Source organism: Bos indicus x Bos taurus, unplaced genomic scaffold (genome assembly GCF_003369695.1).
Source record: "Bos indicus x Bos taurus breed Angus x Brahman F1 hybrid unplaced genomic scaffold, Bos_hybrid_MaternalHap_v2.0 tig00011648_arrow_arrow_obj, whole genome shotgun sequence".
In the NCBI taxonomy this organism is placed as follows: domain Eukaryota; kingdom Metazoa; phylum Chordata; class Mammalia; order Artiodactyla; family Bovidae; genus Bos; species Bos indicus x Bos taurus.
This window is the reverse complement of record NW_020867871.1, coordinates 2473-17316: the sequence shown is the minus strand read 5'-3', so window position 1 is coordinate 17316 and position 14844 is coordinate 2473. Positions and strand designations below refer to the sequence as shown.

The 14844-nt window shown below is 53.3% G+C and overlaps 1 pseudogene; it reads left to right on the top strand.

Moving 5' to 3' along the window:
• The first annotated feature begins 3237 nt into the window (after positions 1 to 3237).
• Positions 3238 to 3988, top strand: LOC113889249 (annotated as a pseudogene).
• The last annotated feature ends 10856 nt before the right edge of the window (positions 3989 to 14844 follow it).

Here is a 14844-nt window from a genome sequence, read left to right as displayed (position 1 = left end):
CATGAGTACTGGAAACTCCATAGCTTTACCAGACGGAATTTGTCCAGCAAAGTCTCCACTTCTTAATGCGCTGTCTAGGATGGTCATAGCTTTTCTTCCAAGGACCATGCTGTCAGGGAAGCTTGAACTGATCTATCGGGGAAGCCCAACAATGAGAAAAATCACAAGCCAATGAAACGAGGAGCCCAGATGTGGGTGGTCCCGGATTTGGTGAAGTCAGCAGTTCACGTACCTGGAGAGAATGAACAACCTTCCACATGGCACACCCACATGTGAGCCCCTCCCCCAGGGGAACCCCTCATTACGGACGTGATGACTGCATTCCCTGGTCACACGGGGACATGAAAAGGGGCTGGGAGAAGGGGGACGGCTCCTCTGAAATTACCTCAGGAACCCGGAATCACCGAGAGGCGCTTTGTCCTGCCTTCTGACTAGAACTGGGTCACCAGGACGTAACAGTCTCCTCACCGTGGTGCTTTCTGAATTCCAGCCTCTTGGAAGAGCTTTGGAATCTGAGCCTAAAATAAGTGCCCTGCGGAGTCCTTCATCCCTGTCTCTCTATGTTGGTCAAGTCTGTCCAGGCTCCTCTGACTCTTAGTGACATTCGATTTCTCCTTCGCCTCACAGGTCAAGGACAACCTCAGCTGGTACCTGCTGGTTCCTGCATCAAGAGGTAGTGTGTGTGGAAACCATGATTTCCATATTAAAGCAAGGAAATTCTCAACACCAAAACTTTCCCCGGACCTAACAGAGTCCTAACATTGCAGGGGAATCCCCAGGCACAAAACCGGAGAGGTGGGCAATCCACAGTCCAGGTGAGACGTGCCCATGGATGTGAAGCTTAGGAAGGAGCACCTTCAGGGTAATTACTACCAATTCCTGCAGCACCAGCAATAACCACTGTGAGGATGAGAGATCCTGGGGTCGCAGTCCATGGTTTGTGGAATATAACTCCAGAAACATCCAGATCTTCAAGGTGAGTGTTCATATTTATCCCTTCAGGACACCTGACGGACGAGGGGAAGGCAAACGCTGAAAAATGCTAACACCTACCCAGAAGGTTCATCATGCAGACCCTCATGGAAGAGCTCTTCCCCCAGCTTCTCCAAGGAGGTGAACAGAAATTCTTGTCCACTGCAGACCTACAGAGGGGTCATATCTCATGGCTAAGAGAAGGGACTGGACCAGGGCACTGCAGCCCAGGAGGGCGTAGATCGTGGATGGGCCAATACTGAAAACCCTGGCGATGCTCAGAGCCCAGACCCAGATCCCCTGAGTCATGGGTGTTCAACCTCAACAATGCATGTAGCCCCTACCCACATGTGACCTCCAGGGACCTGGCAGAGCTATGACATACAGCCTCTTTGAGGAGGGGAGCTAGTGTGCAGAGACCACAGCCAGACAACCATCAGGAGCCAGAGCGCTGAGGCTCTGGTACCCACGGCTGGAGACCAGGCTTGGAGCACCTCACTACTGGCCTCAGACCCGCTCTCTCCTGCCTGATCGACATGGCCAGTATCCCTCTCCTGCTCTTGGGTATCTGACATGCTCAGGAATATTTATGAAGGTTCCATCAGAGACTCAGAACAGGGGGAAGCAGGTTTGTCACAGGGTCCTGCTGGAGGACACGTGGCTGACACAGCAGTGGATCTGTCTCCCCAATGACCTCAGGTCCTGAAGTCCTCGGGCAGGTGGTCAGGAGGATACGGTGAGAAGCAGGATGGAGTCTGAGGATGGATGCAACCCGAGGCCGTCCTGCTGAAGAGATGTCCTGCCAGGGGACATGCACACGGCTGATCTAGCTTCTCTGCAGGGTGCTGTTGTGGCAACCCTCTCCAGTGTTCCTGCCTGGAGAATCCCATGGACAGAGGAGTCTGGTGGGCTACAGTCCGTGGGGTCTCAAAGGGTCAGACACGACTGAGGTGACTGAGCATGCTCACCACCCCATTCCCTGGGTGAGCACTCCCTCAGGGCAGCCTCCCCTGAGTCAGCTGACAAGGGCTCTGCCTCGTCGTCCTCCAGCGTCTCAGGTGTCTCCTCTCACAGATGTGGGCACTAAGAGCCCCTCAGATGTTTGCGCTGTGAGTTGTCAGGGCTACTGCACTGGTTTCCGACAACGGGGCTCATCTGGACCTTCTTGAGGGGCCCCTGCAGGGTCCAGGTGCTGCAAGAACAGGTGAGCCCAGGAGTGAACGGTAGGTGGAGTGGGCATCGAGCCCCGTGCTTCTGCATGCAGGTATCCTGTGACATGATGTTAGCCCACGGGGGGCTCCAGGAGGCAAAGGGACCCCAAGTTCTCGAGAGCCTCTGGACTCACTGTGAGTGTCAACTGCATCAGTGCACCCGCAAGCCCAGGGCAGCGACATCCAGGTGTTCTCACAAACTCCTTCCTTGAGGTCTCTCTACAGAGTGCATGCATTTATTGAGGCTATTTCTAGAGATGCTTAAAAGAACATGCTGTCTCTAGAAGAATACTCTGAAGATGGAACACAGCCACTTAATACCAGACTAGAAACACTGCTAGGACTGCCCTGTGAGCCCAGGCAGGGGGTGCCCAGGACCCCAGTGCAGGGCTGCTGCCCAGGAGCATGTGGGGAGGGGCCGGGAGTCTCAGAGACGGAGTCTTCTCTTTTCACTGAAAACAATAACTAGCAGGACAAGGACTGGTGACGTTTAATATTGGGGCCTGTTGGGAATACACAGCTCGGTGAGGCCATGAGAAGTACATGTGTATATGCCTGTGAGTGAGTGTGTGAGTGTGTATGTGAGCATGCAAGTCTGGATGTGTTACATGTTTGTGTGTTAGTGTGTGCATGAGTGTGTATATGTATTAGTATATGTATGTGTGCATCTTTGTGAGTGTGAATGTGTGCATGTGTGTGCCTGTGTTTGTGTGTATGTGTGTGTGTAAGTGTGTGAGTGAGCATGTCTCTGTGTGATGTGTGTGTGTCTGTGTGTTTGACAGATGTGTGTGTGTGAGACAGGTGTGTGTGACAAGTTGTGTGTTAGACGGGTGGGTGTGTGTGTAACAGGTGTGTGTGTGTAACAGGTGTTTGTGACAGGTGTGTGTGTGACAGTGTGTGTGTGTCTGTATGTCTGTTTGACAGGTGTGTGTGTGACAGGTGTGTGTGTTAGACCGGTGTGTGTGTGTGTGTGAATACCCAGTGGTGGCTGACTTTGGGGAAACACACTGATTAGAGGTGAAGATGTCTCTGTGGCACTAAAGACTGGTTCACGATGGGGACTGTGTCCTCTGGGGCGTATCCCTCAGTGGAAGAGCTCTGTGTACACAGGGGTCAGGGACCTGGCAGGACACACGCCATGAAACAGCATGAGGACACGGACACACACCCACTGAGCGTGATCATGGGTCAGAAGACTACTCCCTCCTAATATCGCCCATGTATTGAGTGTAAAGTTTTCAGCCTCTAGAACATGCAGGTGACCTGAGGTGTCCTAGGTTAAATATGGATATTCTGAGCCCTAAGAACATCACCCAGAGCAACACCGACTCTGCACAGCAGTCCTGGGAGCACAGCCCTCACCAGGAACTGGAGCTGGAGAGTCCTCCTCCTGGTGGCCTTGGCTCCAGGTCAGGGTCACCCCAGTGCTGCGGTGAAGGAAGGGACAGGGTCCAGTCAAGGGGCTTCATGCACTTCTGTCCCCTGTCCACAGGGGTGCACGCCCAGGTGCAGCTGGTGCCGTTGGGGCTGAGCTGAGGAAGCCTGGGGCCTCAGTGAAGGTGTCCTGCAAGGCTTCTGGATACACCTTCACGGACTACATGCACTGCGTGTGACAGGCCCCTCAGCAAGGGCTTGAACAGATGGACAGATTGACAGCAAAGATGGTGGAGCAAAGTATGCACAGAAGTTCCAGGGCAGAGTCACGTTGGCTGCAGACACGTCCACCAGCACCGCCGACATGGAGCTGAGCAGTCTGAGGTCTGAGGACACGGCTGTTTATTACTGTGTGAGACACACAGTGTGAAAACCCACATCCTGAGGGTGTCAGAAACCCGGAGGAGCAGGGCGGCTGTGCTGGGGCTGATGATGACAAAGACGATTGGGTCGGGGTCCTGAGAAAAGTGGATACAAACATGTGTTCACTGTTACAGGAGTGTGTTCACTGTCAGAATTTGTGTTCACCATCAAAGGAGTTGTGTGTTCACTCTCAGAGGACTGTATTCCATCAGAGGAGTGTGTTTGCTTGTACAGGAGTGTGTTCCCTATCTGTGGAGTGTGTTTGCTGTTACAGGATTGTGTTCACTGCTAGAAGAATATGTTCATTTTCAGAGTGTGTTCCCTGCCAGAGGTGTGTGTTCACTGTTACAGGAATGTTTTCCATACAATAGATACTCTGTCAGAGGAGTGTGTTCCATACACTAAGCGCTCTGTTGGAGGAGTGTGTTGTGTACAATACACGTTGTGTCAGAAGAGTGTGTTCCGTACAATAAGCACTGTGTTGGAGGAGTGTGTTCCGTACAGTAAAGATTCTGTAAGCAAAATATCAGCACTGGGGGGGGAAGCATCAGTGCACTCTACAGACATGAGCCACTTTGAGGTCTCTGTGTGGACCTGAGTCTTTGCCTCAGAGCCATGGCTCCATCCCATGTGAAGTCCAGCTTCATCTCCATGCAGATGTGTTAAGTCGTCTGCAGGTGGTTGAGCCTTTTGCAGCCCCGCCCAGGAGTGAACAAAAACCCCTTTTGCTCTATGTCATGTCCAGGACCTGGTATGCTGTGTTCTGAGTTCCAGCCATTCTAACTGTGCAGTGGCACCTCACGATCCTTTAAGCATGCAGTCCTTGATGGCTTGTGATGTGGAAGGTCTTTCCAAGTGCTCACGTGTCAGCTGTCCATCTTTGGAGGCAAGTTCAGACTTCACCCATTTTTCACTGGGTTGCTTACCTTCTGTTGTTCAGTTATGAGTGTCCATGTGCATTCATAGCACAAAGTTCTTACCAGATATGCTATTTATAAGTGTATCTTTCCATCCTGTGGCTTGCCGTTAGATTCCCTTAACAGTGAGTTCAGAAAACAAGTGTTTTTCATTGTGATGCTCTCCAATTTATCAGTTTTTCCCCCATGGATCATGCTATTGGTCTTATGTCTAAAAATTGTTGGCAAATTTAAGGGCACCCAGAAGTTGTCCAAGTGCAGCCCCGCCCCTCCCTCAACAGATGGGGCTGAAGAGGTGGGAAAATCAGGAATATGGAAGAATCCTAGATCCATTGACAGGTTTGTCCTGTGTGTGTGTGTATGGGTGTTCAGTTGAGTCTGACTTGTTCAGACCCCATGGACTGCAGCCCACCAGGCTTCTGTGTCTGTGGGATTTTTCCAGGCAAGAGTACTGGAGGGGGTTGCCATTTCCTCCCTCAGAGGATCTTCCCCACAGGGATTGAACCCGTGTTTCCCACGTCTCTTGTGTCTCCTACATTAGAAGCAGACTCTTTACCACGGCACCACCTGGGAAGCCCTGCCCTAACTGTAGTTTCCCCTTTCCAGAACGGCCTATAAATGAAGTCACACAACATGCAGGCCTTTAAGACTGCTTTCTTTCACTTCGCCATATGCATTTAAGGTTCATTCACACCAGCCATGGACAGTCCAGAAAGGAAATTAAGAAAGTATTCCATTTAAAATTGCATCTAAAAGAATTAAATGCCTAGCAATAAATTTAACCAAGGAGAGGAGAGACATGTGCACTGAAAACCACAAGACCTAAGACAAAATATAAAACATGGAAAGAAATGAGACTCCATGCGTGTTCAGTTGTAGCTGGCTCTTTGAGATGCCATGGACTGTAGCCCACCAAGCTTCTCTGTCCATGGGATTTTTCAGGCAAGAACACTGGAGTGGGTTGCCATTTCCTCAGGCAGGGCATCTTCCTGACCCAGGCACCCTATTTCTCCTGACAGTCTTGACTGCAGCCCAGGCCCCGTGGAGCCTCCCCTCCTGTGTCTCCTGCACTGACCGGCGGGGTCTTTGCCGCGCACATCACCTGGTGCACACACATCTGAGCTCACAGATGGAACAGCTTCTCCACATTGTAGGACAGCAAGGCTTCCCCGAGTCACTAACACGACCAGTGAGGAGCAGAAAGCCACTGAGTAAGAGGGCAGGGTTTCCCTTAGAGCTGATGGGAGCCCTCAGGACCCGGAGCGAGGAGGTGGCTGCTCAACTGTTCGGTGTCAAATGGTTAGTTTCATGACATGTGAAGTTTCCATCCACTAAAAAGAAAAGATTCCTAGATGACCCTTGAGGGTTCCATAGCTCGTTCTTCTATTCTTCCCATGCACGTGAGGACCACGGGCGGCCCACTCTTCCTCTGGGGGAAAGGACACCGTGCTTGCCTGCAGTTCCAGCAGTCATGGATGAGGCTGCTCCAGCCGTTCGTGTGCAGTCCTGTGTGGATGTGTTTCAGTTGACTCAGAGGCACCTAGAAGCATGCTTGCCGATCTTAGGAGAAACCTGTGGATATTGCTCAGTTGCTAAGTCGGCTCCATGAACTGCAGCACGCAGGGCCGCTTGTCCTCCACTGCTGCTGCTAAATCACTTCAGTCGTGTCCGACTCTGTACGACCCCATAGACGGCAGCCCAGCAGGCTCCCTCGTCCCTGGGATTCTCCAGGCAAAAACACAGGAGTGGGTTACCAATTCCTTCTCCAATGCATGAAAGTAAAAACTGAAATTGAAGTCACTCAGTTGTGTCCGACTCCTAGCGACCCCATGGACTGAATCCCACCAGGCTCCTCCATCCATGGGATTTTCCAGGCAAGAGTATTGGAGTGGGTTGCCATTGCCTTCTCCAACTACCTCCTGGGGTTTGTTCAAACTCAAGTCATTGAGTTGGTGATGCTATCTAACCACCTCATTCTCTGCCGTCCCCTTCTTCTGGCCTCAATCTTTCTCAGGATCTGGATCTTTTCCAATGAGTCACCTCTTCACATCAGGTGGCTAAAGTAGCAGAGCTTCAGCATCATCCCTTCCAATGAATTTCCAGGGTTGATTTCCTTTAGAATTGACTGGTTTGATATCCCTGCTGTCCTAGACACTCTCAAGAGTCTTCTCCAGCAGCACAATTCGAAAGCATCAATTCTTTGGTGCTCAGCCTTCTTTATGGAAAATGGTAACCCACTCCAAGGTTCTTCCAAGATAACCTCACAAATGGTATGAAAACTGTAAAATTATGTTACCTTTCTTCAAAACTGCCACACTGCCTGCCGAGGTGACTGGATCAACCTTCTTTCCACCAACAATGATGAGCTTTTCCATTGTCCTCCTCACTGATCAACAGTAGGCATTGCAAGACTGGTGGGTTTTAGCCATTTTAACAGTATGGCTAAACATTGGCCCTGCGTGTGAGGAGAGCTCCTAGGGAGGGTCTGGATTTTCTCTGGTCCTGATGCTCTCAGACATCTCCCCTCCATACCTGTGGGGACGGACCCTCACTCTCCTGAAAATCCACTGCACTGTGACCTTCACAGAAGGGGAGTGGTCCCACAGAGAGCACAGGTCTCATTACAAGCATGGGGTTCCAGACCCCCGGCCCACCATATAAGCTCTGTCTCACACACACCAGAGTGGGCCGAGAGGCCCTCCCTGCCCCAAGGGCCCCTCCACGATGCTCACAGGTCATGCTGTCACCTCAGTAGCAGCCTGGGTGGTGGGACGATGGAAGGATGATGAAGCCCCCTCTGCCTTTGGAAATGCATCTGATGCAACATGCAAGTGTCTCTGTTCCCAGTGTGCTGTCCTGTGGAAGCTGGAGAGGCCAGCTCAGGGTGAGTGTGTGAGATGCGCCCCGATAGACCCCCATCCTCCTCCACTCCGGCTCTGGCCATGTCCAGAGAAAAGGCTGGAGGTCAGTGGGTGGCAGAACCGCATGGCCAACCCCGGCTGGCAGAGGCGGTGGCCGCAGGAGTCCTGGAACAACATCCACTTCTTGGAAATGTCCCATTACACTCTCTCCTTTTCTGTCAGGAAGCGGGCAGGCCGCTCTGTGGGTGTCCCCATGGCCCTGCCTCAATGGGCCAGGCCAGGATCCCCACGAGGCCACCCCAGCACCTGTGCACTCCCCACACTGCATCTGCTCCCTGACGACGCCTCACACACAGCATCTCTGTTCAGGGGGCAGGTGACCGGGGGCAAGCCCTCTGGGCCAGCACTTTGGTCCTTGTAGGTCAGGAGCACCCTCTTGATCACCCCCTCTGGGGAGGGGGACCAGCTCCCTTGTACAGGATTCCTTCTAGCCCAAGAAAGGAGCTACAGGACTATTCCCCTACCCGACCTCACCCTGCACCCCAACTTCTGAATAACGACAGCTTCTGTAAACCACGTGTGCAGGGGACGTAGGAGCTGGTGATGCCCCTGGTGGCCACACGCGTGTGCTCCACATGTTCTCCACACCAAGCCCTGAGGTCCCCCCCATTGCTGCGGGGCCCCCTCTGCCAGAGGGAAGGGGACCCTGTGTGTGGCAGCTGCAGGTCTGGCTTAGGCGCTGCCCTGCTGTGGGCCCCTCAGAAATCCAGGGGTCCCTGGCCTTTACTGGCTCTCCTGCCACCTGTGGGCATGTGATGTTTGCCTCCTTCTAAGGTTGTGCCTGTTTCCTCCCCAGCCCACACTCAGGAGGCTGACACGAGCTCCGGAGACCCATGGAGCCAACTGGGCTGCTAAATACAGCCAGAATGAATACCGATCCTTTTCACACCCAACACGAGAGCTGCCCTGATCCCTGGTGGAGACTATTGGTCAGCAGGTGTCCTCCCACACTCTGAAGAAGACAGGGTGTAGGTACAGAAGGTGGAAATAGTGGCCGGGTACATCACATCTAAGCCGAGTGAGCTTCCTGAGACTCCTGTCTTCGGTTGTTGTCTCTGCGGCTGATGCTCCGCACGGAGGACCATCCAGATGGGGAAGATGGAGACCCTGTGGACAGTAGGAGCCAGGCTCCATGGCATCGGCAGCCTCTTTCCCATTGACAGCTCATCTCCAATTGCACATCTCAGGGACTCGGAATACCTCAGGGCTGAAAAGCACTGTTGACCCAGTTATCACCACAGAACTTCCCAGGAGCACAGGGCTGCCAGAGCCCACACAATGCACACCCTGTGTTCCTGCAACCAAAAGCACCACGCCCAGAAATCAGAGACACACCTTCCTGGGACATCGTCTCTGGCACGCGCCTCCCCAGTGACAGCCGCTGCTGCACAGGGCTGAAGGCAGATGCAGTGCTCTATCCTCCACAGTATCCAGCAGGTAAAAGCAAACACCTTCCCCGCCTGCAGGAAGTACTCCCTCTGACCATTTCTGCAAATGGTGAAGAGGACCTGAAGGAGTCTGTGACTCCCCCAGGATGACAGCAGGCACTGACACTGAACACAGAGCCAAGAGGAAGGGGTCAGGCCTGTCAAGCAGCAGGGCCCAGGGACATCCCGGATCCCACGCTCCTTCCACTCTGCTCGCCTCACCACAGGCCGATCCGCCGAGGGCCAGGAGTCGGGGCCACGAGTAGCGGCCTTACTGGCAGAGCCAACAGACAGAGCAGAGGGCCGACGAGAGTCCTCCCGAACCATGTGGCCTGAGTTTGACTCCTGTTTCTCTTACAGTGTGGAGACTGGGAGGTGAGGAGGTCGGGTGCTAAAGTGCTAAAGGCCACAGGCTGCTGCAGACACTTCGTGCTTCCAGCCAGATTCTGCATGGAGGGCTCAGGTTCTCATCCCCTGCAGCCATGCCCAGCAGGGCTTGACCAAGGGTTTCCTGTGAGCTGACTCTCAGGCAAGGGGCCAGGGTTCAGGAGACAGCCACTGCATACACCTTGGGCCACCTCCCTGTAGCGAGCAGCTTGCAGTCAAGGCAACAGAACACAGATGTGAAAGGGAAGGAGCCAGATCCGACCTGAGTCAGACGTGTTCTCTCCCAAGACAAGAAGGCAAAAAGAGAAACAGACCAATGAGCAAAATGCAGCAGAGGGCACCCTCTGTTGATACAGAGTTCTCATATTATGGATGAAAGCGAAATCTTGCTTTTGATTCTGCCCTGTGAGTGAGTTTCTGTCCTCTGTGGATGGCTACAAAGTGGTGTAAAACTGCCTGAAATACTTCCTCGCTCCCCTTGGGTACCATGCAGCCCCCTGGGTCCACAGAGGCACAGGCGAGAACCATCCCCTGCCGGGAAAGAACCACACAGAAGGTCACCCAGGGTCTCGCAGTCAGGCCTGATTTCTGGTCTCACCAGCCAGGGTCAGCAAGAATCACAGAGAGTGTCCCAGAGGAGAGTGGGGAGCCTGCTCCTCAGGGGGCCTAAACGACGCTTCCAAGCAAAAATCAAGAGGAACACGTGGTTTGCAAGTGACCTACCTGCTAATCGGAATGAGACACACGCAATTATGAGCTTCTAAAACATTTCAACACCTACAAATGTTAAGTGACGTGAGCAGTGTCTGGTTCCAATCGCCAAAGTAGCAGGAAGTGGTGCTCGCAGGGAGGAAAAGAGGCCTGTGCAGGAGGGGGCCTGGCAGCTCCAGGGGGCAGAGTGGGGGGCCGTGAGCCGTGTTGCAGGTGTACATTGGGCGTGCAGACCGCTGGAAGAAGGGCTGGACGTGTGGAGTGGAGACAGGCCTCTGCTCCCCTCCCCTGCCCCTCCCATGCCACCCTCGTGGACACAGCCTCCCCCCTGCCCCTGGTCAGCCCCGCTGCACTGATGACCAGGCTTGCCCAGGGCCTCGCCCTGTGACTGTGACTCCGTCTCTGCACACGACCCGCCCAGGGCTGGGCGCTGGCAGCCCCGGCACCCTTTGTTCTCTGTCAGTGTCTCCTCTGACGGCAGTGGCCTCAGCACGCGGCTCAGACCTGGCTTCTCTGCGGGGCCTCGCCTTCTCTGTCCTCGCTGGCAGACATCCCTGAGCAGCGCCCCCATGCCGGCAGAGGGCTGGGTCTCCCTGAGGGCAGCCCTCTGGCTGCTCGGGCTCTGTGCAGTGCTGGCCCCTGTCCAGTGCTCTCCGGACCGTCCCTCATGGCGCTACATCTCCACGGAGGTGGTGATTCCCAGGAAGGAGCTGCACCAAGGCAAGGGCGCCCAGGTGTTGGGCTGGCTCTCCTACAGCCTGCGTTTTGGGGGACAGAGGCATGTAATCCACATGCGACGCAAGAGGCTCTTTTGGCCTGGATACCTGATGATGACTCAGGATGACCAAGGAGTCCTGCAGACGGACCACCCCTTCGTCCCTGAAGACTGCTACTACTTTGGCTACCTGGAGGAGATCCCTTTCTCCACGGTCACCATAAACACGTGCTATGGGGGTCTCCAGGGTTATATTGAAGTTGGATGACCTCGCCTACGAAATCAGCCCCCTCAAGCATTCTCGAAAGTTTGAGCACACTCTTTCTCAGATGGTGGCAGATGCCAGCACAATGGGACTGAAGCACAGACCAGGGTATGAGGAGGAAAGGGACCCTCTGCTTTCTCCAGCAAACATCACTGCAGCCCCCAGGATGTCTAGTAAGCTGTATATGTTTCATGAAGCACTTATGAAAGGATTATGTCAGTCTACTAATGCATTTTACAGAACTGCAAACAATGTGTCAGAAACTGTTCAGTACATGGTGGATGTGGGCAATATCATTGATGCAGTTTATCGTGGTCTTGAGACAAGGTTTTATATAAGTGTCATGCACATTTATAATGTTAGGGACCCAGTCAGCACTGCATCTCTCAGACGAGGGAGTGCATACTTCCAGTTCTATTCAAGAACCTTATTTCCTGCTTTTCACCCACATACAGCTGTAGTCTTTAGCACAGCTGAACCGCCTGATGGTGTCTATGTTCCAGGTCTGTATAGTTTCTGCCATTCAGGAGGCTTGGTGCCAATTGCTACATCAGGGGAAAAATACCCTAACGGTGGCTCTCTATGGTGTGCTTTCTAATTGGCAGAAGTATCGGTCTGTATTATGACTACCCAGACTGTGTTTGCCAGAGAAGGACCACCTGCATTATGAATGGCTACCAGTCACTGACAGATGCTTTCAGTAACTGCTCCTATGGGCATTACAACATATAGTTATGCGTGATAGAAGCTCTGTATGTTTCACCCTGAGCCGGTATATTACAATAAATCGATGACACACGAACGTTGTGGAAACAAAGAAGTGGAAAATGAGGAGCAATGCGACTGCGGCTCCTTCAAGGAGTGCTATAGCAACCCATGCTGTGACAACCTCTGTTCTTTCACTGAGGCAAGTATTTGTGATGCAGACACATGCTGCACAAACTGCACATTCTCCAAGCCCGGGACGCTCTGCAGACCCATCCGGAGTATGTGTGACCTTCCTGAGTACTGCCGTGGGATAAGCAAGACCTGCCCTAGAGATGTTTTTATGCAAGATGGAACCCCATGTGGTGAAGAGGGGTACTGCTTTAAAGGAACTTGTACTGACCGTAGTGTGCATTGCAAAGAAATCTTTGGTAGAGGGGCTTTGAATGCTCCGGATCAATGCTATACTATAAACAGAAAAGCTTACCGATTTGGATTCTGTAGAAGAACATCTTGGTCTGTCCGCTTTATAGCTTGTTCACAGCAGGATCAGCTTTGTGGAAGGCTGCAGTGCACCAATGTCAGTTTTCTCCCTCCACTGCAGGAACACGTTGGATTTCATCAAACGCATACGTTAGAAGCCTTTGTGTTTGGGCTGGACCTACACCGTGGGCAAGGAGCAGTTGATTATGGCCAAGTGAAAAACGGTGCCCTCTGTGCTCCTGGAAAGTACTGTTTAAACACCTTCTGCAACGGTTCTGTTAGTAAAATGGAGTATACATGTTTCCCTCAGAAATGCAACTCCAGAGGAGTTTGCAACAGTGAAGACAACTGCCATTGCCACCTGGGCTGGGCACCGCCGTTTTGCGAAAACACGGGTGACGGAGGAGTGAAGACAGCGGACCCCCTCCAAGACTGTTTCGATCGGTACCATATGACGAGACAATTTTAGTCTATGTGAGACTGGTGTTCGGTCGCCTGTATGCCCTTATAGCTGCAGTCCTCTTGGTGTGGCCACAAATGTAAAAAACTATCCATACCAGCAAAATTAAGGAAGGAGACAGTGCATCCTGTGTAAACCAGCCTCCTGGACCCCTGCACAACTGCAGGGGAGGTAGGAGGAACTTCTGAGAAGGAGTCAGTGATAGACAGCAAAGCTGAAGTCTGCGGCAGACAGGGGTGGGGCAGGTATCAGGAGGGTCAGCATTCTCACACCAGGTCTCTTCGATAGGCCGCTGATCAGAACTCTGAAATAAATCTTGAAAAGCATACATAGGTGTCCTCTAATATTTTTGTATTCCTAAGAGCCCAAACTGAGCCTGAGACTGGTCAGGAGAGACCTGAGTCAGCAACTGGGTCTTGACCCAAAGTTGCTGGTCCCGGTGTTAACAACCCCTTTAGGGGAAACTTTATTGGGGTTTCTCCAAATCAGTGCTCTTGAACACTGAGGTTTTCCTCATCTCCTAGGTAGCTTCTCTTTTGCCAAACCAAACTGGATTCAGGGTATTCAAGGGCTACTCCCAGTCGAGGACTACTCGCGCAGGGTCGGGGGCTAATGGAGTGATCTGCCACGTGGCAGCCCCACTGTCCTCTGGCAGCTGGGCAGGGTGGGAGCCTTCCACGTCCAGCCTCAGGACAGAGCAGAGGCCCAGACAGCCATTTCTTACCCTTGGGTGACCTCTGGCTTTTTTTGAGGTGAACATCATGTGCGTGTGTGCAAGAGTGAGTGTGCTCAAGTGCTGGGTGTGTCTGGCCCCATGAGGACACCCCCTGGAGGCCAGCCTGGTGCCCATGGCCTCCAGGCTCTGCAGACCCAGCGCTAGAATCTAGGTGGGCTCTCCTCTTTTTTCCACAATTCTTGGGTAAAGGCTTTAAAGTCCTCAAACTCAAACTGGGTTCTAAAACTCAGAGATGGAAGGTTCTGGAAACACTCTCCTGGCCCCACAATGGCTCCAGTTGTGGGAGCCCAGGGACCACTGGGTCTGCTTGGGAGACGCACTGCCAGCACTCTTGTGTGAAGACCCTCCCAACCGCCCAGGGTCCTCCTCCCTCCCACCGACCCCTGCCTGCAGAGCCCAGTGCAGGTGGAAGAGGTGCCCACACCCTGTCCAGGGCAGGACTGTTCCCCCTTCTCCTGGTCAGGGCTGGCAGAGAGCCTGGGTTTAGGTGCTTTCAACACTGGGGCACCTGGTCAGGACCTTGACAAAGCCTCCTTTGGCCCACCTGCTCCCTCCCGTACCTGAGGAAGCAAGTGGACCAGAGACAGCACCCCATGGTGAAAGGCCTCTCTTCCCCAGAGCCCTTGAGAGACAAGGTTCTTCTCCTTCCAGAGGTTCTTCCCCCATGTCAGAGAAGAAGCTGGGGAAAGCGGGCTGCTGTGGGTTAGCCATTGCAAAGGCCCACTGAGCACAGTCAGTGGCTCCGGGTCCATCCAGGGCTTTGGGAGGAGGGAGAGGACGCAGAGGCAGTCTCATCATGTTTCTTGACCTGAAGCAGCCCAGGGGAAAAACACACATTTGGTATTAGTCAATTCAGAAACTGAAAGCAGAAATAGAGTCTAAAATAGAAGATACCTTCCCCTGTCTCCGGGGAAGAACCAAGGAAACCTGGACCAAGCAGCAGGTATCAAAGAGTGGGGCTGATGGCGGTGACTGGTGAGTGAGCCCAGGAACCCTGGACGGGCTGGGAGGAGCTCGTCGGCGGAAGGTTGGGCCCACCCGAAGGAGATGCTCCCTAGGCCTCCCACCACCCCCCAGAGCCACACTTCCTGACCTCCTGACCGGCCCTGCCTCAGTGCCTCCCTGTTGGAGAAGACT